General features: G+C 49.7%; 1 protein-coding gene across 6 annotated transcripts in view; it reads right to left on the bottom strand.

Annotated features, from left to right (window-relative positions):
* The window catches only part of AGAP1 (ArfGAP with GTPase domain, ankyrin repeat and PH domain 1), a 550,828-nt gene that overhangs the window by 454,523 nt on the left and 68,816 nt on the right, over positions 1 to 27,489 (bottom strand). The window lies entirely within an intron of this gene.

Here is a 27,489-nt window from a genome sequence, read left to right as displayed (position 1 = left end):
GAAGGAGATGCTCAGTTATCCTAAGGTGGTCAGCCAATCACCTCCTGTTCCGGCCCAATGACTGGACCTCAAGCAACTAGCCGGCGGGTCTCCACTTACCCACCTTTGAGGCGAGAAGCCTGGAGCCGCACCTCCAATCCTGCTGCAGCAAACACTTGCATCCCTCCCAATGCACTTCCCGGCCCCCTTGCGGTCGTGGGACCACCTACCAATCCTGGCCAGTGAGCTGGGAGCAAAAGTGACCTGTGCAACTTCTGAGCATCTAACTGCAAACACGAGACCCTCCGCCAGAGCTCTCTTCCCCGGCACAGAACGAGGAATGTTCCAAACGTGAACCGCTCCATCAGCCTGGGACCCCGAGGGACCAGATGCACAGAAGCCCCTCTGGCTGGCCTCGGCGCGCACGCAGATCCGGGGTGAGAGCGGGAAACAGCCCTGGGCTGCCCGAAGCTCAGCTGAGGCTGCGCGGTACCACCGCACAGCCCAGCCCCACCCTACCGACACCCTTACCACACGCTTTCCCTCCACTGCCCTTGCCAGTCCCTAGCCTCTATTTATTCTTATTTCTCTAAATCTCAAATAATGTTATCCCAGCCAGCCCCCTAGGGCTTTGGGCTCCCTCCCCAGAGCTCCCTCCCTCGCTGTCTTCATTCCCCCGCCCCCAGCACCTCTAGGTTACCTTCTCCCACTGGGGACACAACTCCACTGCTTTCTCCCAAGCACCACTGGTCACTCCAACTCCACCTTTTCTTTTTCTCTCCTATGTTCCCACAGCTTGTCTTATTAAAATCAGGGCTCAAGAAAAAGTGCTCAGACAGCTGCATCATAGCACCTGGCCGCAAACTCTCCCCACACAGCAAGACAGAAAACCACCAAAAATAAGACCAAAAACAGGAGGAAAGGAAACCACAAAGCCCCTGGTAATAAGCATCCTTCAAAATGACAAAGCTCTGTGCAAAATTACTTCTACGCAGAACTTAACCACTGCTTCCCTTTTCTATGGTCTCTTAAGTTTGCTCTTTTAGTTCTATTATTCCATCTTTATTACTATTATTATTACCACCTGCTGCCTCCAGGGGGCCCAGGGCCTGGCCGCCCCCCACTCTGAGCATCCCCAGTGCCCCAGCCTGAGACGGCTCCACCTTCCAAGGACCACACCCCACAGGATCCTTGCCAACGCCTCTCAGCTGGGAACTCTGACCAGCAGGGCTCTTTCCAGAGCCAGATTACAAGGGGGAAAAAAACACACGCCTTGGAATTTTACAGAAGACAGCCAGCCAGCTCTGATTCCAGCAGTCTGCAGTGCTGCGGGCCAGAGCTCCTCTGTGAGAATAAGAAGGGACCACGACGGCGACCAGGCAGAGGAGTAACCCCGAGACTCAACGAGGGGCCGTTCCAGGGAAGTCAGCTGTGAAGCCAAAAATCCCAGCGAGCAAAACTAAGAGCTCCACAGTCTTCACTCAGGAGACTAACCCTCCACTCCCCCCGCCCACCCTCTAAACGGGGCATCCCGCGAAGTACAGGGTCCACAGGTCATCGGCTGCCCTGCAGCTGGGACACAGCGGGCGTTCGCAGATGCGTTTCTAAGTCGGGCTCAGCAGATCTGGCTGCATTTTTTTGTCTAACATATTTTCAAAAGAACAATATTTGTTTTGGTGGAACCCAACATCTAGATATTATCTCTCCTTTAAAAATTCTAAAACACTCACAAAACCTCGAAGAATGTTCCCACCACAGTGTCAGGGCTGGGAATCCAAGCCTCCAGCGGCCAGTAGCCTCCTCTCTGCCACCCGGTCGCCAGGAAGATGACCGGAGCTGGAGCTCCACAGACCTCCAGGGAGATGCCAGTCTGTCCCCTGCGGTGGGGAGGGGGCCTCACAAGGTTCAGGGTCCAGCCCCTTCAGGTGACGGCAAAGCAAAGGCTAAGAGAGGGGCACACTCAATCACACACTCGTCACACTCGATCCACCCGACAGGGAAAAGCCAGGCTTGCGGGCTGCCAGCCAGTCCCCCCAAGGCCCAGAATGCCCTCCTCCTGCCCTGGGCTCCATGTGTCCTCTTATTCCTGCAGAGAGCACTGAAGGGAGACCAACAGAATTCCATTTAACAGTAGCTAAATTTCCAAATAATTAGCTAGATTTCATTAGTATAAACCATTCTTTGGTCCTTCTATAAAACCTCCCGTTTCCCACCTAGGACCCTCCCCTGCATGGTTTGGGGACAGTCTGGGGTCGGGGAGAGATGGCTCTGGCCTTAGAGACATGGGAACTCACTTTGGTCCCAACTCTGTTACTTGGGAACCTGGGAAAAGTCCCTTATCCACCTGACCTTGTTTTCCCATCCAGAGGATATAAACAAGAACTAAATACCCTAACCTTGCCATCTCCCTGCCTCGCTGGGCAAATGAGACAATGTGTGTGAAATGGGTTTATCAACAATGGTAATTTATAAGAAGGGCTGCTCGCTTTGAAACTCCACGGCATCAGTCAGTGCCTCCGCCTTTATTCTCCTAGGATTGGTTTGTGATTCCTTCAGCCACATGCGAGATTCACCGTGATGCCCAATTATCTTTTCCAGGAAAAGGCTCATTCTGGGTGTGATACTGGACATTCAGAACACAAGCCCTGCTGACGGTTTCATCGAAGCAGGACTTGGTCTCTGAATTGCGGACAGCTATCTCCCCATCAGTCATGCTGTCTTACCACCCCTCCCCAAATCCACTAGAGGATGGATGGCCCAAGGGTGAATTAAAGTTCATCTTGTGCAAACCAGTTTTGCTTTCATTAAAAACTGACACATCGGGGGACTTCCCCGGTGGTCCAACGGTTAAGACTCCGCACTCCTACTGCAGGGGGCAGGGGTTCGATCCCTGTTTGGGGAACTAAGGTCCCGCATACTGAGTGGGGTGCGGTCAAAAAAAAAAATTTCTTTTTAATAAATAAATAAACTAACACATCAGTTCTCAGCAATCTAGCTCAGACTGTGACAGAGAACACAGCTCTCTCTCCCCTGCCCCCTGCAGCAGATTCACCAAGAGGTTGATAAAGGCCATTCGTGGGGCAGCTGCACACGCATCTGGACAGTAACGCCAAGCGTGACAGACGCCAAGTAAGCGACTGGCGCTTCACACCTACGAGAGGTCTGGAAAACAGCCGATCTTGGTAATCAATGATCAGTATTAACTAGTGTCCAAAAACGACTTCTCTGCAGACATACAAGCATAGCTGCTTTACTGTTTTCATTATAAAATGCATGCTTATGAGAGGAAGTCTAGAAAATCCTTAAAAGTGGGAAGAAAAAAAATCGGAGTTCCAGCAGGCAAGTACCTCTTCGTGCCTGCAGTGTTTTGGTGGAGCTCCATAAACCACCAGACTGAAGCTTCAGGAGGTCGGGGAGGCCGCCGTTACCATGGTGACACAAGGCCGTGGATGGTGGGTGTGGCTTCCTGTGCACTCCTCAGGTCTGTGGCTGCAACTCTAGAGTCATTGACTAATTGCTGGTTGAGAAGAAATGTTACACAACAAAAATGTGCTGACTGCGCACAGCCGGCAATTTTTAGAAAGCAGTATCTTCGGAGGCTCCCAATTTCTGATGCAGGATAAGTCTAAGAATTTTAAATTTTTGTAAATGTGCTTACATTTCTTAAATGCTGCCTTTCTTATGTCTTCCCTTAGGGTGTCTTCATTTCTAGTATTTCACCTGTTACACATCCACACTGCACTTGGCAACACAGCAAAGAGAAAATAACTAACAGTGATAAAAACAATTATGATGCCAAAGATGTAGTGCTAAGTGATAAGCATAAAAAGGTTCCAACCAGATGCTAGAATTAGATCACAAGCGGCAAATACCATCAGGTATTAGCTGTACAGCCCTGGGACTTTGCCCGTCTGTAAAATGAGGAAAATAGTAATGATATTAATGAAGATGATGGACATGAAATGCACAGCACAGAACACAGAAAGCACTCAATGTTAGCCTCACTTATTCACTTTTATTATGACTATTATTAAATATTATTGGCCAGGAAAGAAATATGCATGTGCAAGCTGAAACCAAAAAGAAGATGGCATAAAGTGTAAAGTGACAAGCAATATTCCTTTCATATGTGCCCGATGAGAAGGAATGATAAATGTGAACTAAAAACATGTTTTTAATTCTATTCCTGATGCCAAGTTATAGCTGGAGGTTGCCTGAATTCTGAGGGCAATGATCGTATTTATCTTAAAAGAAAAACAAAATGAAAAAACGAATTGCATGGCCAGAGAGCTCTTAACAAGATCCCCCTGTTATGCAACAGTTTTCTTCACCTGAATTCTGAGGTAAGGGATCTATTCATAGTAAGCTTTCCAAAAGCCACAGAAAGTTCAACATGGGGAACAAGCACTGACACAGGGCCTTCACCTCCTGAGTGCCAGGACACAGGAGGACCAGAGCGTGTGTGCAGGCATGCGTGGGGCTACACAAAGCCACCTCTGACCCACAGTGGGAAACCCGCTCGATGTGCCCCTTTCTGATGCAGTGGGATAAAAGTAAACTAATTCACTAACTATTGCGATTTCTAGTGAAATATTTCCCCACGAAATATTTCACCTCCAAAACATTTACAAGCAGGGCTTTGCAGATAGGGGAAAATACTTCACACACGTGGTAAGACAGATATTTTTTACTTCTTCTTAAAAAAAAAAAGAAATCGCTGAAAGTTTCATACTCACAGAACCTAACACATTTTGTTTCGTTTTGTTTTGTTTTGTTTTGTTTTTTGCTGTACGTGGGCCTCTCACTGTTGTGGCCTCTCCCGTTGCGGAGCAGAGGCTCCGGACACGCAGGCTCAGCGGCCATGGCTCACGGGCCCAGCCGCTCCGCGGCACATGGGATCCTCCCGGACCGGGGCACGAACCCGCGTCCCCTGCATCGGCAGGCAGACTCTCAACCACTGCACCACCAGGGAAGCCCAACATGTTTTTTTATACACGAGAGAAGGGGTATCTAACAGAAACTTACGTACCTCCCCCGGAGCACCTAAATTGCGAATACTTATTCTACATCAAGTCTTTCGACCAATACGGACCGAACACTACGAGGACTCCTTTCTGATCTTAGTGTTTGGGCCCAAAGAGACGAAGACCCCAGTCGTCGGGAACTCGAGTCCAGTGGCAGTGGGACCCACGAGAAACAAGCATAATGAGAGCACCGGACAGTGACGGGGCAGGAAAACAGAAGAGGAGGGGCTGCGGGCAGGAGGGAAGCCCAGCGCTGAACCCCTGGGAGGCTGACGTCTGAGCAAGGGCTTGAAGGAAGTGAAAACCCCACGAGGAAGGGCCCTCCCGGCAGAGGCACGGCCACAGCCCCGAGGGCAGCCCATGGGAGGAAGAGGGTGGCCTGGCTGGAGCCGAGGTAGCCGGGAGATCGGGGAGGAGCAGAGGCCAGAGCAGGGCTGGCAAACCTCTCCTGCCAGGCACCAGAGAGTAAACCGTTTAGGTTTTTCTGGCCAGGAGACTATCAAGGGTGTCACAAAGGTCTGTGTCTCGGGGACTCAACTTTGCCGACATCTGAAGGCAGCCGTGGAAGGTGTGTAAGCACACTGACGTGGCTGCGACGTAGACGCAGAAATGTCAATTTCGTAGGCCTTTCACAGGTCGCAAAGTATTTACCTTTTGATTTTCCCCCCAAGCACTTTATAACCATCAAAACCATTCTTAGCTTAAGAGCAGGCGCAGGAAGGAATGGCTCCTGGGACTTGGTAAAGGGCCACTGCAAGTGCAAAGCTCTGCAGTGACATGACCGACTTGGGTTTTAACAATCACCTAGAAGCTCTTGCGAACAGGCCCCTGCAGGAGGGGTGAAAGCGAGGGGACCAGCGCATGGACAGTGTGACAACCCTGGAGTGAGGGGGTGGCAGGACTCCTCCCGTGTCCAGGGTGCAACCGGGGGTCCCAGCTTGAATGGAAATGGGGAATGGTGAGAAAAAGAGAGGCATTGTGGATCATCCTGGGTTTGGGGCCTGAACAGCTCACTGACCGCCAGCTGAGATGGGCCAGGCTGCAGACGGGACACAGGACAAGGGGCCAGGGAGGGGGAGCTTCAGACCCGGGGGAGAGGAAGCCAACGCACCTTCCCTATTAGGAGCAGTCCATGGTCCAGCGCAGGGAGACGTCAGTATTCACAACCGGGGGTAAAGAGAGGCTGTGAGTCGCCTCATGTTAGGTCCCCAAGTCTGGCTTTGCTGCCAAATGAGTTACAGAGCGTTTCCATTCTCGTGGCTTTCTGATAGGAGACAAAGGACTTGAACCTTTTTGCTGAATAAATACCTAAATGACTACAAAGGCGGGTGCGGGGGCTCCTGAAGGCTATTTATGTGCCTCTGAACTTGGCAACCTGGGGTTTACCGTGCCTGCAATTTGTCCCCATTTGTCCTTAAAGTCTGGAAGAATTTTCAAACCTCCGCTAGAAACAGCAACTGGCCTGAATCAGTTACACAGACTGAATTCCTCATGCCCGTGCCCCATCGTGACCTCTGCTGCTTCCGTGTCCTGGATCCCGGCACTGCCCGCCCCACCCCACCCCCACCCCCCGGAATATCCTAGAGAGCAGAGCAGACCATTCTCATCTGGGGGGAAAAGCCCCTCACCGGTCTGGGCCAAGCCTGCCTAGCCAGTGGGTGGCCAAGTGGAACAAGTGACGTCCAAAAAGGATCCCATGCGAGTGATGCTTGCAAGTGGCCCTCTAGTTTCTCTCTTTTTCCGCCCAGCTTTATTGAGATATAATTGACAGATAACATACGTAAGTTTACTGTTTACAATAGGGTGATCTGATACACATATATATTGTAAAACCATTACCACAGGAGGTGCTAACACCCCCCATCACATAATTACCTTTTTTGTGCGGTGGGAACATTTAAGATCTACTCTCAACAACTTTCAAGCACGTAATACAGTACTGTTAAGTCACCATGCCACACATTAGACCCCAGAACTTACTCAGCTAATCACTAGCAGTCTGTACCCTTTCACCGACATCTCCCCATCCCGCCCCTGGCAACCACCAATCCGTTCTGTTTCCACGAGTTTGCCTTTTTTTGATTCCACATATAAGTGAGATCATACAGTATTTGTCTTTGATTTATTTCAATTAGCACGATGCCCTCAAAGTTCATCCATGTTTTCACAAAAGGCAGGATTTCCTTCTTTTTATGGCTGAATAATATATTCTATTGTGTATATACCACATCTTCTTTATCCATTCATCCATCCATGGACACTTACGTTGTTTCCACGTCCCGGCTCTTGTGAATAATGCTGCAATGAATGTCGGGCTGTAGCTATCTCTTCTAGACACTGTTTTCATTTCCTTTGGATATATGCCCAGAAATGGGATTGTCAGATCACATGATGTTTCTATTTTTTGAGGAGTCTCTATATTGTTTTCCATAGTTGCTGTACCAATTCTCACCCCCACCAACAGTGCAGCACGAGACTGCCCTTTTCTCCACATCCTCTCCAACCTCATTTTGGTAAAAAGCCATTCGAGCAGGTGGAGATACCATCTCATTGTGGTTTCCCTGATGATCAGTGACGTTGAGCATCTTTTCATGTACCTCTTGGCCACTGGTATGTCTTCTTTGGAAAAAGTCTATTCAGGTCCTTCGCCCATTTTTTAATCAGATTGCTTGGGTTTTTGCAGGTTTCTGTTTTAGGACTGGTGAAGGGGCTCTCAGAACCATTTCCAGAGGGCTCCGTGGGCACGTGAGCAGTGGCGGAAGCCCTGAAGTCATGTGCAGTTTTCCAAAGCTGAGCGACCACTTTGTGCAAATCCTGACTTGGTGGGGAATTTCTTTTTAAATTTATTTTTGTAGCCACGGAATAAAGCCTCACATGACCCTGTCATTTCCCACACGTGGAAAAGGCGTCACCAATTACCACCCTTCACGCCTGGCTGATTAATTACAGCACACCCCCCCCAAGGTCCTCTACAGTTCACTCTGCACTGCCCGCTTCCCTGCCCTCCCCCAGTACCGGGCACCAGGAAAAAGGCAGAGACCGCCTCCCCCGTGTCCTCGCCCCCAGCCCCACCTTCTCTGTCATCTGATTCCTCCTGGGCAAAACTGGGGCAGGAAGAAAGAAAACACACAGCCCGACACACACAGTGTGACTCACTCCAGCTCGCACTCCCCTGGTGGCTAGAAACACACACCTGCACAGGCTCTCTCGGCACACAAGGCAGGGACCAGCTGCAGTAACTTGGAGGGCCCTCTGGGAGCAGCCAAAAGTCCCCATTCTGGCTTCAAGAAGTCCTCCAGGAGGAAAAACGGGAAGCCTGTCAAACTGACTCGGTAGAGCACCCAAAGGCCTCCGGGGAAACGCATTTCACCTGCTGTGAGGAAAACAAAGGGCTCATCTGTGTGCACCACCAGGCGGGGAAGGATCGACCAAAGGAGACCCGCTGCTCTCTGCACCAACCAAATACTTAAAGCAGCTGAGCTCCTCCACAGCCCTGAGCACTTACATCACTGACTGAAGACTTCGTTTTTCACAGGCTTTTTAAATAAAGGTATTACTCCAGCGCCCACAGCAACTAAAGAAGGAAATGGGGCGCCAGCTCACTGCTCTGCCCACAAATGAGAAATAAGCAACCTGCCCCCCGCCTCCCTGGGGACTTGAGGGTCCTCCGACGAGTCTCTCCCTGGACCACCAGACCTGCCTGCCTTAAGCATCCCACAATTCCACAGCTCTCTGCTCCCTGACGTGAGGCAGAGGGCTCCGATGTCACAACTGCCATGGTGACCCCCTCCCAAGGCCCCCACCATCCTGCCTGGGCTTCTGACGTCATTAGTCAGGGTTTCACCTGTGCCAGGTACTACGTGTTCACACGCAAGGCCTCTGTGCCAACTCCACAGTTCCTATAACTTTAAGACGCAACGCCCTCCCGATGCCTTGCTTGACCTTAACAGGTGATGCACAGAGTGGAGGCTGATTTTATCAACAGTGGACAGCACCTGGACAGGGTTTCCCAAAAGGTCATCAGCAGGCTTGGTCCCGGCAACTTGCAGGGGTTATATGTTTTGATTCAAGTATTTTAAAATGATCTTAAAAAGCTAAAGACTTTGCCGTGAGTCCAACAGAGGTAGCTGGGGAACCAGGATGTCTGTCCACCAGCCTAAGGAGGGCCACACAGCAAATGCACCGAACCTGTGCCACCCCAGCGATTGCAAAAGTCACACCAGGGGGGCGGCTGACTTACAGCAGAAGTGCCCCGTCTGTAACAGACTCACAGATAGAACCAACTGGTGGCTTTACCAGTGGGGGGAGGGAGGGGGAGGGGCAGGATGGGAGTGGGCGATTAAGAGGTACAGACCACTAGGTGATAAAATAAATAAGCCACGAGGATATATTGTACAGCACAGGAAAATACAGCCATTATTGTATAGTAACTTTAAATGGAGTATAATCTATCTGTTGATTCACTATGTTGTACACCTGAAACTAAGTCAACTATACCTCAATAAAAAAATAAAACATTAAGTATGTTCATACAGAAAAGCACCCCATCTGATTCATTAAGTGGTTCCTTCTCATGTCACTGCATTTGATGTAGGAATTTTGAACTTACGGCTGGATTATCCAGGAGTGACGAACACAAGAAGGTAAAAACTATTCGTTTTGCGTACATTGATAAGTAACCACAAAGAAACAGCACGAGCCAGCTGTGGGCCGTGAAGCACGGGAATATTTCCTTTGCTGTCGTGCATGACTCAGAGCTGAGACACTGCTCAGGGTTCGGGGCTCTGGTCCCAGGAGACACAGTAACCATCCCACAAGAGGAAAGGAAGAGGGAACAGCAGCAAACCCACGGGTGCCGGCTGCGTGGTCGAGGTGCGCCCCTGGTGTCTCCTCTTAATAAGGAAACAAATCCCATCATCTCAAAGCCCAGCACAGTGGAGATTAGGGCCTCCACACGGGGGGAGCACAATTCTGTCCCGAGCACTGACCTTAGATAACATTAGTTTTCTGGTCTCCAGGGCTGGGCTGGATAAGGAGGGTTAGGGTTGATCTCCAAGGCGTCCTGGAGATCTAAAATTCTGCCGATTCTCAAAATTGATTTAACAATCAATATCCACTTACACAGTCCCATCAAACACAGCCCCACAAGACACAGCGCCCCTGACAGCCAGGAACCCCAGTGTCTTCCCAGCCTCACTTGCCTCCCCGAGACCAGCAGAGGTGCTGTCGAAATGAGAGGAAAGGCTGTGTTTCTGGGTAGTTTCCATGGAATCACGGCATCACTCTCCTGTCGAGAGCACTGCAAGCTATCAGGGCAACCACTGCATTTACACAAGCACATCCAAGAACATAACCTGCTAGGCATGAGCAACGCCTGACACGCAGTGCATGACGTATGCAAAGCAGCATGCCCTTGCTTCCTTCTGAAGAGAGAACATTTTGACCTTGTGACTCTCTATAACGTTATAATAACCCACCCTAGTTTATGCTGATTTATTCTTAAGCAGCTCTTAGTAAGGTAAGTTAATGCATACATTTTTCTTACTCTCCAAAGACAGAGACGTTCTAAAATAGACTTCGCCACTTCAGGCTGCTGTCAACAGCTAGCTCTTGTTCATTTCATGTAAACCATCAACAATAAATACCTCAGCTGTCTCTGCAGGGGATTTATTAGTGAGCTCGGTTGAGCAAGGGATTTACACCAACAGGAAGTGGCAGGATGGTCACGCCCCTCTGTTTACACGTCTCACTCCCTCCATCTACCGGTGGCCGCTGAAAATGAGTCCTAAAAAGGTCCAGGCTTAAATGTTTCAATAATGGACACTCACAACTCTATAGAGCCTTGCTCCACGTGACTTATAAAGAACAGCACGATGTCAGGGGCTCTGCTTAGTTAACAAAATTGAAACCATGTGAGCAGGCGAATTACGGCAAGCGTGGACCAGTATGTAACTAAGTAAGGTGAATTCTAGACTTCAGTGACACGGACATGATGAGACTACACCTCAGTGTTTAGGTTGGATTTGGGGTGCCCGGGGTTGCTATCACCGTTTCTGGCCATCCAGAGGCCACGCTTCCCCGGGAAGCCTGCTTTTCTAAGGGTCAGCTCTAAGAAGCAGTGATGGGCTCCAGCAGCTGTTTTTTAAGGCGTCCTAACCGTGCTGGCTGGCTCCCCAACAGATCCTTGGCTTTCCAGCCACTTCCCCTAGATGCTGGGCTTCACTTTTCACTCCTTGACCGGGGCACTTATGCAAGGCTGCCCGCATACTCTCTGAGACCCCTTTTCTGGGGAAATGTGAGCGAGTTCTTTAGGCGTGAAATAGACTCCTCTGGGCTCCACACCTGGCCCATCTGGCCCATCCCCACACCCCAGGCTCTCAGACAAACAGACGGCCCTCTTCCTCCTCATCAATGCCAACTGGGGGGTCCCGACTCCAGCCACCTCCTCTGGATAGGCTGAGGTTAAATTTCCTTAAAATTTATTTCAATGTCTTTGTAACTGTGTTGATATCATTAAAAAAAAAAAAAGTCTGGAAAACTACGCATCCTATGCCCAGTCCTTTAAAATAACAAGACTGCTCATGAAATGCCGACCGTGGTGCCCAGCACACAGTCGTGCTCCGCATGAAGGAAGGACAGAAGGACAAAGTAAACTGGACAGGACCATATAATCATTTTAAAAGTTGGAACAGCAGAGAGACCAGAAAGCTATTCCTGTGTTTATGAAGGAGAAGGACAGGCGAGAGAGACCACTGCTGATTCCAGTTTTCTTTTTCAGGTTTAATAATAAAAATAATATTTAAATAGAAAACAAATCAAAATGCAATTTTGCTACAAAGAACAGACAGTATTAGAATGCGTTTCATCACCAGAAGGGGGCAGTGTCTTCAAGACTACGTAAGTTCTTACCCTGCCTCAAGTCAGCTCAAACACTGAAAGCCCACGAGACTAAAAATACACCAGGTTTCCGTTTAAATATCTCACTCTCCACTTCCTTTATATCACTAAAAAAAAAAATTATTACATGTGAACCTACAATTAAAATTTTAATTAACATAGTTATGATATATTATAAATTAATGCAGATATTGGTTCATCCTTTTCCTTTCATAGCTGTGGTGCTCTCTTACATTACATGAATACACACTTTTTGAAAATCTCACAGCCACAGGTAATCCCGATGTACCCTGCAATCAGGGTGGCTGACCTCAATAATCAGTACAGAACTACGGACCCACAACCTTTACGGCATCATTTCCCGCCATCTCACACGTGGCCAGGTAAGGAGGGCCTTAAGCAGGATGGCGTCACCTCAGGCTTGTTCTAGAAGCTCAGCCGGCCCTCGAGGCCACCCTCCTGGCCACAGTCCCAACACCCACCGTCTGATCATCACCGACCGCAGCGCTCAGACACCCCCTCTTTACGTGGAGCCAAAACGTGTACTCCTGGGATCCCGACATTCGTGGGAGCCTTGCAAGGAGAAGTTACACCCACCCCACCTTCTATCTCCCAATGCCTCCTCTCGTCTCCAGGAAAAGAGTAGCTTCAACCCTGAGATGGCATGGCTTTCCCGCCATTACCACCCTGAACAACCTCAGCCAGATTCCATGTTCCATGCACGTGTGGCCCACAGTGGAAGCTCTGGCTTCCCTCTGTCTCAACTCTGCTACGATTACTGGTGTCAAGTCCCTCCCAGGCATGTCCCACCTGTGAACAAGGAGGCCTGCCTGGAATTACTGATCACACCTGCAGGGAGGAGGGCCTGAGACGTTCCCTGGAGCACCCTCTGCCAGTCTGTGCCACCAGCCACAAATCCCCCCATGGTCCTAGTTCCAAAACTGCCAGCCTGGAACCAGCCTCTTCTGGAGCCCAGCCCCCCAGAACACTGCAAGACGGGGTCTCGTCCAAAGGAAAGGTCCCCCAACTCCATCATCACCGGGCTCCTTCTATGCGCCCTGGTTTGTCTGCTGGTCCTCAAGAGCGTGATGTCCAGAGCAAAGCCCACATCTCAGCGGTCTGAGTTGTCGGGGACAAACACCTCCTCCATCTGGGGCGGGGATGACAGGCACAGATCCCGGCCGCCTCACCGACCCCACTGGACATAGCTCCCCATCCAGCTGGGCCTGGACCTCTCAGAATCAGAGCTGCCTCAATTTACTCCCATCTCAGACTTGAGGGAAACATACACACACAGCTAATGGGGCACACTAGCTCTTTGGGGACCACATCCCACTAAGAAAAAGAGCGACTGACTCTCTGAACCCAAACCCATCGGCCTTTGGGACACCTCCCACTAAGGACTGCCGGGTTCCAGACCCAAAACCAAGATGTCACGTTATTTCCTGCTCAATTCCATCACATCGAATCAATTCATTCCTATCGCTGTGTATAGGGACATACACTGGCCCTTTAAATGTGTCTGATCCCATGAGATTCGATGGGCAGGTTTCTTTACCCTTGGATTCGATGGACTGGCTGTGGCTGAGGGTGCAATCGGGGGCTCTGCTGGGTGTGACCTTCGGGGAAGCCCACCTCTGCTGGATCCCTGTCCCAGCATCGCCTCCCAGTGAGCCAGGAGGCCGTGCGGGGAGGGGAGCGCTCTGCCACGCTCCCATCCACTGGCGGCCCCTTGCAGAGGGCCTGTCCCTTTCTTTGCATGGCATTCACAAAAGAACAGATAAGGTCCTTCTTCTAAGATCCTTTTGTATTCTTGGCTGGGCTCAGCTTTTCTGACACTCCTCTCCCAGCTCATCACTAGTGCTTATCCACCACCAACCTCGTGCCCATCTTCACACCCAAGCTGGACACCAGGCAGCTTGGCCTCCTTGCCCATCATTATGTGCAAACACCCGTACCCCTGGGAGACGCGGCATCTGACAGAGCAGGAAGGATGTGCACCAAAGGGTTAACAATAGTCATCTTTGTGGGGAGAAATTATGGTTGCTTTCTATTCATGTTTTTATAATAAGAAAAATTAGAACTATTTTAAAAATCCAAACCTTAAAAAAGTTCCCATTGAGTAAAAATTGGGATAGATGGTAACAGTGACAGAAAAGGAAAGATACTTCCTAATCCTTCCCAAACCTTCTCCTAAGGGATCTCTCCTCTTCCTCTCTCTGAACTCTCTGGAATTCCGTGTCCCTTTACCTGGACCGTCCCCACCTGTGCCCTCCTTCTCCCTCCTGGCAACACGTGACGACACAAACCCTAAGATGACCATCACGTCCTCCGATCATCTTCACTCCAGAATAATTTAAAATATAAAGACAGTCATCCCAAAGAGAAAGTGACACCTGTAGATGGCAAGGCCCACTTCCCCGCTGAAGAACCAGGAGTCACGTGTGAAAAGTTCAGGTGGAGGGAAAATTCAAAAACCAGACACCGAAACAAAGATATCTCTCAAAGCATAAGGGTACCTGGCAACCTTTCTTGAGGGCCCAAGCAGGACCAGGGAAGGGCATTTCCAGAACTCCTGGAGAGAGGAGTGCTTGGAAACTGTGGCAGAGCTATGACTACAGACTGAAGGTTTGTGTCCCCCCAAAATTCATATGTTGAAACCTAACCCCCAAGGTGATAGTATTTGGAGACAGGACCTTTGGGAGGCCATTAGGTCATGAGGGTGGAGCCCTCATGAAAGGGATTAGTGCCCTTATAAAAGGGACCCCAGAGGCTCCCTGACCCCTTCTGCCACATGAGGACACAGTGAGCACACAGCCATCTATGAACAAGGAAGCAGACCCTCACCGACACCAAATCGACACCAAATCTGCTGGTGCCTTGATCTTGGACTTTCAGCCTCCAGGAGTGTGAGAAATGGTTGTTTGCTGCTTAAGCCCCACCCCCACCCCAGTGTATGGCCCTTTTGTTACAGCGGTCTTGACTGACTAATGCAGATATATTCCAAGTAAAGGAAACACAGGTGTATTTCAATATGGAAACAAATAAGTAAGCACAAGCATGAAGAACAGCAGAAATCCAAACTGCTGATAACCTTAGGGGCCAGTTAAAATTCCGAAGTAAGCTCGGAAGACAAGCCACTTGAGACCCTCCTCTGCTGGAAGAGTCTTTAAAAGAGTCCCATCAGTAACAACAATCTCCAGTATATTCTATAAAGGGAGCCCACCTGTAGTCACAGAGCCTAGGGGTAAATTTTAGTCATGACATTTACGGCATTCTCGATCTGTAATTTACACTAATAATCTCCAAGTAAAGAAGGATTTAAAAGGAACAGAGAAAGTAATCACTTGTGTCTCTCTGTGAACTTAAGGAAATCCAAAAATCTTCCCAAAAAGACACTCAGGAATGTGCATGAATAGAGTATAACTTCTTAACAACCGGCTCTGGGAGACTGTTAATAGCTCTACTAAAAGCCAAGTATTACTTTAAATCAGGATTTTATTACCATGTGGAGGGGTTAAGTGTCGGAGGCCACACCTGATCAGGTGTGTCAGCAGTAGTGAGTCAGGGGTTCTAAAGAGGTTTGCCCATCTCAGCACCGAGGACAAGCGCCAGGGTGAGGGGTGGAACTGACTTTAAATATAGAATAGGGCGAGTGGGTGGGAGGTTGATTGTAGAGTCATGGAAGAAGGAGAAGGAAGCATAGTTTTCCCTTCATTCTAAGGTACTTTATCCGTAACAAATTCTGAGAACTACCCTTCCCTGTGACGATTTTCATTTAGCAGTGGTTGAACAAACTCCTCCAAGTAAAGTGAAAGTTCCTATACCCAGCAAATGACTGCGCTTCAGTTCCTGGGAAGCTGTGGGAGAGCGGCAGGGCTTGCTGTTTACCCCTGGCTCCCCACCTCCAGGGTGGCAGCTCCACTCACCACCAGCCCTGCCTCAAGCATCCCTCCAGTAAAACAGATGCTTGGGCAACAAAGGAAACAGTATCTTTCCAACCCTTCCAATTGCGTCAGGCTCCCAGTGAGCTCAGAAGTCAAGTCACACCTACGATTATTACAGGGAAGATGCAGGACTCAAAGAAAGCTGTCTTCTCCAATTTTCTTTCATTCTCCAGCTGTCTGTAGCTCCATCTGCTTTAAAAGACAAGACTCAGTCCTCCTTTGATCAGAAACTCTTTTCTACTTTTCCACCTGCTGGCCCCTAGTAGAAAGCTCTCCAGGTAATGAGGAGATAAGAGGTATTTGTGTAATTAACAAGTGAGATACAAGTGATTCTATTATTGCAGCCATGTTTATATTTGGGTAAGACCTCCTCCCTATAAACGGTTCAAAAATTATTCAATTGAAGGCACTGACTCGTCCGTTCAAATAAGGATTTAGCGAGCAGTTCCCTCATTAACCTGCAAAAGGATGAACTAACAACAGAGTTAGTGAAACTGTCTGTCTGCGTGGGACTGGAAACCGCCACCCTGGTAATTTTTTGCGTCTTGCCTGGGTTGCCACTTACACGCGAGAGCTCTCCTGGTGGAAATTCTCAAGCTCCATTACACTCTAGTGAAACGTGCCCAAGAAAGCCACCACGTGTGCACCATCCCCTGACCCACTGTCCAGCACCCAGAGTCCGGCACCCAGCGTATCCTACCGCACCCAAAACACCCTTCCGAAGTGAGTTCACAAGAGGTAAGCCTGGGTGGTCCGCCAGTGGTGAGTGCAATGGTTCCTGTCTCTCCCAGATTATGTACCCCTGCAGGCAGCCTGAGGGCTCAGCCACCCCAACTCTCGTGTGTGTGTGTGTGTGTGTGTGTGTGTGTGTGTGTGTGAGAGAGAACCCACACCGTAGTGCTGAGTCATACTGAGTCGACTAAAGTTCTTACACCTACTGTTTATCCAGGAGGCGTTTCTTTTCAGCCACGCTTCCCCCACCTGTACCTGACTAGCTGACCAGCCAAACTCCTGCACCTCTTCCTTGCCCCTGCCCACATCTAATCCACAGTCAGAACCTGTCTCAACACGCCCCTTGGTACCAGCTGCAATCCGTAACCTTAAGTTTAAAGGATTCCTCCAGCTGGTTCTGGTTTGCACAAATCCGGGCTGCATGCGGCCGCAGCTCTTAACCACTCCCCCCGCCGTCTCAAGATACACTCCAACTAAACAGAAATGACCAGACTGGCTTTGTTTGGGGGTCTGCACAAAACAAGGAGCTGACCCCACGGCAGAAATTAAGACGACGGTGGATGCCAATGGGTGAAAACCTGGTGTGCGACAGATCTGAATGTACCTGTTGCTTTTAACTTCTAGTTTTTAGGAAGGAAAAAATATATTTAGTCAAAATGGACTCACACTTCTGTGGGATTCTTTTTTTTTTGGCCGCACTGTGAGGCATGTGGGATCTCTTAGTTCCCCGACGTGGGATGGAACCCGTGCCCCCAGCAGTGGAAGCACACAGTTTTAACCACTGGAAGTCCCTGTGGGATGGATCTTTTTAAGTCTGTCCTCCAAACCTACCATTCACCCCGAGCCTCCATGGAATGGCTGGTGCCACCTCCCTCCTTCCACAGACTGGACGTCAGCATGACCCTGCTCTGCCCTTTTCCTGGCCTGAGATAAAGTCACAGGTCCAAAGACATTCCTTTGGCAAGATGGCCATGGCTGTGGTCTTCTAACAGTGATGCCCAGTCTGGGGTGGCCTGCCTGAACTTGTCCCCTTCAAAGCTGCCCCAGGACCTTGGCTTTGGCCTTTCACCTCTACGAATCAGGGAGAAATGAGGATTATTCTGGAAAATGCACATGTGGGGCTGGAGATGGCCAGTTAACTAGGGAATCATTTCAACTTTAAAACACAGGGGCACCCGGCAGGTTCAAGGTCAAATCCTACCAACAGTTTTAAATGAATGGAAAGCTCTTTTAAACATTTTCCCCCAATTCCAGAAACACATTTCATCAAAAAAGTTCTGTCAATTCTCGCCAAAGCTGCTGCCCGGGGTCATTAGTGTTAGAAAGGAAAGTCAGGACACGGCACGGTATGCTGTAATTCCCGGGAAGCTGGGAGCAAGGGCGCTGACCCCAAGCTCTGGTGATGGCGAGACAGGCTGAGGCCCCAGGCTCCCAAGTTCTGACAGATCCTGGGCTCCCTTGGGCCATCACCCCAGCTGCAAAATCCTTGAAGCCCGCTCCATGCTTTCGTTATAAATCACAGTTGAGAAACATTTACACATCCTTCTAAAAAGGGTACTGCTCTTCGATGTGAGAAGCCCAGATTTTGGCGTCCCTTTGATCTCAAGGTTGCCACTGAAACCTGACCCCATGATTATGCGCACGACCTGGTGACCCAACAGCAGAGGGCTCTGTCACAGTGCAATGAGGGGCCGCCACTTCTAAGGAGACACCGCGTGGTTCTCAATGGGCCGCCACTGGCATTTGGGGGCGAGACAGTTCTACACAGGGCAGGCCTGTCCAGCACATTGGGAATGAGTAGCAGTCCTGGCCTTAGGGCACTAAAGGCCATGGTGTGATGACCAAAACTGCCACCACACACTGTCACACTGCCCCTGAGAGCAGCACCGCCCAGCTGAGAGTGGAAAGGGCAGCATATTCAGAGGTCTGCCAAGGTCAGGCCCAACCTGGGGCCAGAATGGGCTGAAACCACAAATAGGAACCCCAGGGCCACATCTGGGGGCCAGATGTCTCTTCTCCTACGGGGCTGGCAGCCCCATGGCATCCCCTCTTGAGTCCCCAAGCCTCTCTCCAGCATCACTCCCATCACGATCGTGTGCTGTCTGTTGCAGTAACACCTTCCCTGGATGGGACAAACAGCTCACATCCCTTAGAGGCTGCTGTAGTCCGTCAGGTTCTTTCTTGAAGGCCTTAAAGATCTCCCTGGGTAAACACGCAACAATAAAACCTTCCTGCTTGCTATTCAAATAACCACATTCCACAGTTTTCTTCTTACACGTTTCAAGCTTTGCCACCAACCGTTGTCATTTTTCAGGATGTCCCTGTGTTTGTAGGATATCCATGGTAACATCACTAAGTTTTCATTTTTCCTTTTAAATAGCTTCCATTAATATTTCCATCAGTTTCACACTCAGTCCATTAAAAACAGAATATAGACAATCATCCTACTTTATGATCAAATTCTGTATAAATCAGGGGTCACAAAACAAGCTTTAAGACTCAGCATCTTGACACACAGTGTATAACTTCCAAGTGCCAAACTCTTTGAGCATCAGTTTCTTTTGTTTGTTTGTTTTTTTGTTTCTCATTTGTCAATTTTTTTTTTTTTTGCGATACGCGGGCCTCTCACCGCCGTGGCCTCTCCCCTGGCGGAGCACAGGCTCCGGACGTGCAGGCTCAGCAGCCATGGCTCACGGGCCCAGCCGCTCCGCGGCATGTGGGATCTTCCCGGACCGGGGCACGAACCCACGTCCCCTGCATTGGCAGGCGGACCCCCAACCACTGCGCCACCAGGGAAGCCCCTGTCAATTATTTTATACCTACAGAAAAGCATGCCAAGTACATGTATAATCTCGTCAAAAGTTAATAATATATGAAGGGAAAAAAGATAACCAAGGACTATCATGATATATAACTACCATCCTCCAAATATATACATTGATTTAATGAAATGATGCCTGGAATATAGGCACAAAATAGACAATAAGTATGTATAGAATACCTTGAAGAAAATGTCACAACGCTGTAAATCAACTATCCTCCAATAAAAATTTTTAAAAAAAGAAATAACAATAACCCTGCTCACAAAACTAAAAAGAAAAAATTGAAAAAAATAAAGAACCATTAGGATGGAAGGTGAGAATTTCATTATAAGCATCAGTTTCTTGATAAGAAAACCTCACTCCATACCTCACGCGGTTATAATAAGGACCAGATAATGTAACAAGCTCTGCAAAAGTGCTGGGAAGTCATAACGCAAGGGCAGCGGTTAGTACTTGTTATTCACCATCATCACGGTGGGGCTGCATCGTTACTGGATAAAATCTAGAGCATCTTATACCCACTGCTCAGAAGCAGAGAAAGCACCTCTCACACAGAGCCTGATTCAGAGGTTCTCACTTGATTGTTTTTTTCTTCCACGCTGTAGCTGAGCTGTCACTTGTTGGGTATTTATCGAAGTGCCGCAGTTAAAATACGAGGGGCCAAAGGAGCGAGAACAAAGTAAACACAAAATGATGGCTAACATCAATTAATTAACTGATCCTAGGTAACAACTCTCTGGAACGATTCCTGTACTTGAGGATGCCCTGAACTCAGGCACACAAGAACCTCTTCTTTACAGCCAAGTGTCATTTATTCCAGGAGTGAAGGGACCCTTGGGATCATTTGGTGCTGCCTCGAGGGGACTCCCAGAAAGTGGGAAAGTACACCCCAACCCCCCTCTCTGCCCAGAACCGACAGAGAAGTCACTGCCACCTAGAGGGAGATGAAAGAAAACAAGGAAGCACCCTAGGATGGTTAATTTTATGTGTCGCCTTCTCTGAGCCACAGCGCTCAGCTATCTGATCAGACATTATCCTGGATATTTCTATGAAGGTGCTTTCTGGATGAGAAACATTTAAATCGGTAGACACTGAGTAGAACAGGTTGCCCACTATAGTGGGGATGGGCCTCATTCAATCAGTTGAAGACCTTAAGAAAAAAAGACGGACATCCTCCAAATAAGAAGGAATTCTGCCAACAGATGGCCTTTGCACTTGAGATGGAATGTCAACTGTCCCCTTCATATTTTGGGCTTATACCTCCATAATTATGGAAGTCAATTCCCTAACATAAATCTCTATCTCTGTTTAAAAAAAAAAAAAGGAGGAAACAGGCAAGCGGCCAGCATTTCCACGTTCTCAACAGTAATAAGAAAAACAATGGGGGAAAGTTTAGTGGTTCCTCAAAAAGTTAAACACAGAATTACCATATGACCCAACAAGGCAGTTTCTAAGTACATCTCCCAAAGAAATGAAACTCGATTAAATACATATACACACATGTACTAGCAGCAGTGCCCTTCACAACAGCCAAAGGTGGAGACAGCCCAAATGCCCGACAACTGATAGGTGGACAATCTGTGGTTAGAGTCCAACAAAGCAATACCATTACCCAGCTTTAAAAAAAAACTACTGACACGGTACCTCAGGGATGCACCTCAAGAACATCTGAGCGCAAGAAGGCAGACATGAAAGTCCGCAGTGTCCAATTCCGTTTATTTGAAATGTCCACAGAATAGGTAAATCCACAGAGACAGAAGCCGACCGGTGGTTGCCAAGGACCTGGTGGGGGGCAGGGGGGCAGATGGGGAGTGACTGCTAAGGGTACAGGGTCCCCTCCTGGGGCAATGCAACTGTTTTGGAACTAGACCGAGGTGGTGGTCGCACAACACTGAGAATGTACTGAATGCCACTGAAGTGTTTACGTTAAAATGGTTAATTTTTCATTACGGGTGTGTTACATCCCTCAATCACTAAAAGCAAGGACCACAAAAATGGCAACAACAAAAGGGCCGGGCCGGTTCACCCGCTGGGAGCCTGACCCAAGGCTGTACTGAGTCCCAAGAAGACTCTTGTGCCCGAGGAAGATGCCTGTAAAAGGAAAAGGTCTGAGACCACAGAGCACGGGGAGATGAAGGTCATCTGACCAGGAAGCAAAGGCATCGCCTGGAAACCTTCAAGTACTGACCAGGGCTCCTTCAGGACAGCAGCCTGATGGCCCCCAAATGCTCCCTGTCTGACCTCACGGTGAGACTGTCAGGGGCTCCCAAGATGCCTCCCACAAGGAGAAAAGGGGCCCGGCTCCCAGAAGCCGGCTGGTCATAGCAGAGGAAACCTTTCGCTTCTGATCTCCTAGCTGGACAGACTCTGCCCCAGTGCACCCTTACCTAAAAGTTGTAATTTGGCCAATAAGCCGTGAAAATGGGCACCCTCTGTAACAAGAGTTGAGGAAACGATCATTTTGTTTCCTGATTTTCTCTCCAAGATTACTAAACTGGGTACCTTTCAACTTTAGCCAGTGATAATGAAACCCTCAATTCTTCTAAGACTTAGACTATCAAAGAAAAGGAAACAATTTTAAGATACAGGTTTGTATATCTAGATAGACACAGAGGCCTAATATGCGTGATTTATATGATAGACAGGTAGACAGGAATACACTATAGATGCATAATTTTGACCCTAAAAACTGAAAAACTATCAAGCTTTAACACAAATATTTAAATAGTGCACTGATTTTTTTAAAATTCTGGTGAAAATATACACATAACATAAAATTCACCATTCTACACATGTTTAACCACGGAATTCAGTGGCATTAGGAACATTCACTATCATTTTAAAGGTCTCCATCACGTCACTGGCTTCTCTCAAAGATACCGGGAGTAGTAAGGCAAGCAGGTCCCTGGGCCCCAGGCCCAGCTCCAGACTCCATCCCCATCACACTCAAGCCCTCGGAGCCCAGTCCAGACGCAGGTGACCTGCCTCTCAGCAGGGGCATGGAGTCACCACCACAGCCGGCCCCTGGGACGGTCCCTGTGAACACCGCCCCGCCTAGGCAACAGCCCTGTTCACACCAGGCCCGGCTTGGGTTTTTTCAATCAGCACAGAAGGCAATCTATCAGGTCGGAGCCCACAGACGTGAGGCTTTTGTGCAGCGCTGACAGAGGCGACATTTCAGGAGGGGCCAGCCTGCCCTCCCCCCCGAGGAGGGGCCAGCCTGCCCTCCCCCCCGAGGAGGGGCCAGCCTGCCCTCCCCCCCGAGGAGGCAGATGAGCCCGTGCTGAAGGGACTTTTTGTTTATGGCTCAATTAGCCGAGCCATCGTAGGGTGACGACACACACTCCCTGCTCGGGGGACGCTCAGGATGTTCGGAGAGAATGGTCACATAAATAACCAGGACCGGGGCCACACAGCAGTGCTCTGGGCCGCAGGGACTCTGGGCCACCACTGACCCCAGCAAGTGACACGAGAGCACCCGATGACTTCCAAACACACGAAGGACTCAGTTCCAAGCAGGCACTCGGCGAGAGGCAGCGTCCATTCCAGTCAAGGCTCTGGGCAGAGGGTCAAGATGCCGGATTAAGTCAAAACTGTCCAGGGGAGGCCACCAGACACACGCAGCTACCGAGCACTTGATATGAGGCTGGTCCGACTCAGATGCGCCATGGGTGAAGAACGCACCGCAATCCAAAGGCTTACAACCAAGAAGGATGATATCCGCCCCCCTAATAAACCCGATATGTTGCAGATGGGAAGGATGGGACTTTGCATGTGCTGGATTAGACACGAGGTATTAATGTCTCAGTAAAGTGAATTCCACCTGCTCCTTTTTACTTTTTTTTACGTGGCTACTTGAGAATGTTTAAGGACTCATGTGGCTCACATTCTGTTTCTACTGGACAGAGCTGCTAAGGGGCCTCAAGAAAGACCCAGATTTCATGACAATATAAATTCTTCCCTTGGGGAAGATGCAGAGGTGGAGTTTGGCACGCAGGGTACGGGTGGGAGATGCAGGTCTGTGGAAGGAGGGGAGAACAAGGGCCCGCGGGGAGCCCCGCAGCATGTGCAGCCTGTCGGTACCATCAGGATGGGCTCAAACGGCCAGACCATCATGCCAGGCAGACCACTGGAAGAGGGCCCAGAGGGATGCGCCCTTACGTGGGCATTTCTTTCTGCAGGGGCTACAGCCAGGGATGCTCCCTGCATCTGGGCAGCATCCTCCCCAGGAGGGGCTCCCAGCACCCAGCATCCATCTCCCCTGTCCTCCACCTGCCCATCTGCAGTACTCACGCCAGCCGCCACCACACAACATGACCACCGGTGAACATGGCAAAGATACACACCACAAAGTTCTTCAAAGCAGATGCTGGGTCAGCTCATTAATATTAGGCAATGCTTCCAGGTCACGCAGAGACCAAATGCTCACTGAGCACTCAGGGTACCACCTCCCAGCTCCCAAACAGCAGCTTAATAAAAAAAAGCCTGGAGAATGAAATGAGTATGGTGCTTGATGGACTGGACAGACTCACGGCACAGAGGTGAATGAACAAAGCCCAAACCCTACTTCTGCCCTTTGTCCACGAGGAACCTGAAGCCCGATGTCACGCAATATACCGAGCGTCGGCAGCACCGTGACCCTGGCCTCTGGGTCCCCAGCCTGGTGCTCTGCCTGCAGGTCCCCAGATGTTTCGTTCTTGCCAAGAGCTCAGCCACCTGATGCCAACTGCTATTCCCAAAGCAGCTTTCCAGCTCAACCCCTGGGTGGCAAGCTTGTCACTTGAAGGTCTCAGGTCACTGTTCCTCCACAAGTGCCCCAGAGGCAAGATCATGCTGCACCCCCCAATTCCACGTCAGACTCTTGGGACGGAGCTGCTGCAGGAAGAACCCAGTATTTCCAGATAAGATGGGTCTTGGTCAGTTCTGGCTGCTGTAACAACACGCCACAGACTGGGTGGCTTAAACAAGAGATGCTTATTTTCACAGTTCTTTTTTTTTTTTTTTTTTTTTTGATGTGGACCATTTTTAAAGTCTTTGCTGAATTTGTTACAATACTGCTTCTGTTTTACGTTTTGGTCTTGTGGGATCTTAGCTCCCCAACCAGGGATTGATCCCACACCCCCTGCCTTGGAAGGCAAAGTCTTAACCACTGGACAGCCAGGGAAGTCCCCTATTTTCACAGTTCTTGAGGCTGGGAAGCCCTAGATCAAGGCACCAGGCAGTTTGGTTTCTGATGAGAGCTGCTTCCTAGCTTGTGGAAGGATACTTTCATGCTGTGTCCTCAAAAGATGGAGAGAGAGGTCTCTCTGGTATCTCTTCTTATAAGGGCACTAATCCCATCATGGGGCCCCCACCCTCATGACCACATCTAAACCTAATCACCTCCCAAGACCCCACCTCCTAATGCCATCACACTGGGGTTTGGGGCTTCAACATGTAGATTTGGGGAGGACACAGTCCATAGCAGGGTACACCAAAACTTTGTCATAAGTTGACCTTCACGGCTACAGAAGATGAGAAACTTCTCTTCTGCTAAATCCTCAAATTTCCTCTACCTGGCTCAAAATCATGTTTGGTTCTTCTAGCCAGGATCTGTCAGCTGAAAGTGGCAGGTGAGTGTCAGGAAACTGGCCATGGACATGCACATCCATCTGTCTGCCTCCTCAAGCTACATCCTCACTGAGGGCCAAGTGGACCGCCTCCACCACTCTGCACCTTCAGCCCCGCAGGTCCCTCTGCCTGCAGATTGCTGAGCACGGCCAGCCCCTGGTCACATGCCGCAGCCTGGCCCATCTGCGCCTGTTTCCCTGGGTGCTTGGTTGGAACTTCTACCTCTGCTGGACAATGAGCTTGGGGTTAACAGATACACACGACTATATATAAAACAGACAACCAACAAGGCCCTACCGTACAGCACAGGGAATTACACTCAATATTTTGTAATAACCTATACGGGAGAAGAATCTAAACAAGAATATATAACTGAATCACTCTGCTAAACGCCAGAAACTAACACAACATCGTAAAGCAACTGCACTTCAATTAAAAAAAAAGAAAAAAAACCCTATATATTCAGTGTGATCACAACAATGTACAAAAAAAATCTGTGGGGACTTCCCTGGTGGCGCAGTGGTTAAGAATCTGCCTGCCATTGCAGGGGACACGGGTTCGAGCCCTGGTCCAGGAAGATCCCACATGCCGCGGAGCAACTGGGCCCTTGCTCCACAACTACTGAGCCTGTGCTCTAGAGCCCGTGCACCACAACTACTGAGCCTGTGTGCCACAACTACTGAGCCCGCATGCCTAGAGCCCGTGCTCCGCAACAAAGAAGCCACCGCAATGAGGAGCCCGCACACCACAACAAAGAGTAGCCCCTGCTCGCCGCAACTAGAGAAATGCCGTGCACAGCAATGAAGACCCAACGCAGCCAAAAATAAATAAATTTATTTTTTAAAAAAATCTGTGAATGAAAAAAAGAAAAATATTCTTTTCAGGGAACATTGTTTTACAAGACTGGAAATCAAGAAGGAAAATGATGTGGCTTCAGCTTTCTGAGACGCTTTAGAGAACACCCGTCCGGTACCAACAGGAACAAAGTGGACAGTCACCTAAGATGCAGGGTTAAATGGCATCCCCAAATCTAGAAAGGAGGACAGATCTACATATACTGTGTTCTCCTGGACTGGTCAAGGTGTCAAGGAATTTACAGGAAGGCATCCCTTAATTTATTGATGCTATTAAATAATAAAAACACACATATGTAAAATGTATGTAAAACCTTCTAAAATTCAAACTGCCACGTGAACACCATCTGACCCTGTTGGCCTCACTCACGTGCCCTGTTTCTTTCCTACGTTACATGCAGGATGCCAGGAAATGAGTTTGCTGCCACCACTAAGATGGCATGGGAGCCAGCAGGGACACTGGAGCTGGCTGGGAGCAGGGGCGGGCTGTGTGGCCTGGACCAGTCATCCAGCTGCTGCGGGTCAGCCTCTCTGCTGCCAAGCATGGGGGTGAGTCTCCCCAGGGTCCTGTGACTCTAACAGGAGGGTTTCACCAGACCCAGGGGTCAGACGGAGGCACAAACCTGATGTGCTGATTCTGAGTCTGTGGCTCGTTCTGCTCCGGGACCTTTGGTATCACTAACTGAGACGTCTGCCATCCACACAACACTTCTGACCCCAAACGTGCAGGGTTTTTCCACACCAACACCGATTCTCCAATTCCTCGGACAGCAACTTGGCGTCCGAGATTCAAGTGAGTTCTGACGCCACCCAGAATTAGTGTCAGACCCCACAGGTTAAGGGGCTGGTCCCACAAGGTTGCCCCCCCCCCAGGTGCCGATGAGAACCAATCAGATGCCTCCCATCCTTCTGAACGACCAGCTGTAAACTGGGGATTCCCACCTCCCCTCCTTAGGTTTGATCATTTGCTAAAACGGCTCACAGAACTTCGGAACAGTTTACTTACCAGTTTATTATAAACAGCCAGACAGAAGACATGTGTCCACAAGTCATGGGGAAGGGTGCAGGGGCTTCCGTGCCCTCTCCAAGGGCGCCACCCTCCCAGTACCTGGAGGTGTTCACTGTTCAGGAGTTTTTCCAGAGATTAATCTCCAGCTTCTCTTCCCTTCCCGGAGGTCGGGGGGCGGGGGGGGGGGAATGAAAGCTCCACCTCTATTTACTTGGTCTGTCTGGTGACCACCCCATCCCGAGGCTATGCAGGGCCTCACGCTGTGAGCAGAGCAAGGCGGGAGGATGTGGGGAGTCCAGAGGGCGGGGGAGCCCCAGCTGGGGCACCCGCCCAGGGGCGGGACCCCAACTGCCCAGAGAACCAGCCCGGCCTGCAGGAACCAGGGACTCAGGCCCTGGGGTCTGATCACACTTCCTTACAGCAGGTACTGCGACGGTGGCCAGACACCTGCAGGGGAGGCCTCGAGTCACGGTCCCCGTAGGAGCTCCAGGGCAGCAGCCTTCGGGGGCAGGCGCTCAGTGCAATTCCAGTGAACGTCCTGGAATTGTGCACGTGTAAGAAGCTGGGTCACACCGCACACACTCAGGAGCAGGCAGCTGAAGGACCAGCTGACCC

Source organism: Orcinus orca, chromosome 7 (assembly GCF_937001465.1).
Source record: "Orcinus orca chromosome 7, mOrcOrc1.1, whole genome shotgun sequence".
NCBI lineage: Eukaryota > Metazoa > Chordata > Mammalia > Artiodactyla > Delphinidae > Orcinus > Orcinus orca.
The sequence above is the reverse complement of the archived record's forward strand: the minus strand, read 5'-3'. Positions and strand labels throughout refer to the sequence as shown.